Raw genomic sequence first — 1266 nt, 5'->3', positions numbered from 1 at the left:
TGGAAGTCACACCATAATGTTGAAGTTCAGCCGAGCGTTACAGCTGAGCCATGGGTGCTAAATTCCCTTCTTCAGGGGTTAATGTTCCAGCCAACACATGCTGTAAATACAGCTAAACTTCTTTGCTTTTGTAAGCCACAGCTAAAAATTAGTTTGGTACTTGAAACACAAATATCGTTGGCTGAACAGATAAAATCCAGATGCTTTTCTCCCTCAGAACTTTGCAGAGCCTGCGGGGTTTGTCTCTGTGCAGAGGCTGGGGTGGGAAGGGAGGGTTTCAGGTGCCCAAGGAGGTGCAGGGCGCTGGGTCTGCAGAGCCTCCTGGGCGATAGGAACCAGCCCTCTTGCCTTTTCTCCATTAGAAGGCACCAGAGATCTACCGTGGTGCTCTGTGCCGCCAGCCGGAGAAGGCTGGAGGTGCCTTGTGGCACGATGGGTGCCTTGTGGCACGATGGGTGCCTTGAGCCGCTTCTCTCCCCCGAGCTCCTGTTCGGCGTCCATCGGTGCCTCTTCTCCGCGGGGATCCCGCTGCACCCAGGAATTTCACTGCTGCTTCCCAGCTCTGATGTGTCGCCAGCACATCTTCAGCTGTTGCCCAGAGAAGCCCTGAAACTCTCCAGATGACTCCCTGAATAAGAACAAGTCTCAATTCATTGTTTTGTAGCATTTTCACTTCGAATGCCACTAACTGTGCTGGGTTTGCCCTGGGCTCTGGCTTTTGTTGAAAAAAAAATCGTAAGAATAATGTTTAGAAAAGAATTCTAATTACTTGGGGTAACAACTTTCAAATTTCATTTAAATCGCTAATGTGAAAGATGAGGTAGGAAGGATCCTCAATGCAGCAAATGTTAGTGCATTGGGGAAAAGCCGCTTTGAACACGCAGACCGCAGGTCTTACTCCTCTGAAAGGTGACGTCTGACCTGGGGCAGGAAAGGGGATCTCAGGCCTCTCCTGTTGCTGGTGCCGTAGACAAATCATTAACCATTCCCCGCAGCATAAGACTTGTTGTTCTGCTCACCAGAGATGCTTTTATTTCAGCCGCTTTGCTGAGGGTGAGCTGGGCCGGCGGCCCCTCCCGCAGAAGGGAATCCCTTGCTCTGAGGCGGGTACCTCGGGGGGCGGAGTTCTCATCATTTGCTTAACTAAAAACAATAAAAATCAAGTGCCTCACAAGAGTTTTAAAGAAGGAATAAACCCTGGTGGGACCAGCGGCAGAGGGAGCAGCTGGGGCACGTCTCGAAATGCCCGCAGGTTTTCCCTCGCGG

Source organism: Chaetura pelagica, unplaced genomic scaffold (assembly GCF_000747805.2).
Source record: "Chaetura pelagica isolate M959 unplaced genomic scaffold, ChaPel_1.0 scaffold543, whole genome shotgun sequence".
NCBI classification, from domain to species: domain Eukaryota; kingdom Metazoa; phylum Chordata; class Aves; order Apodiformes; family Apodidae; genus Chaetura; species Chaetura pelagica.
Note: the sequence above shows the minus strand (reverse complement) of the source record.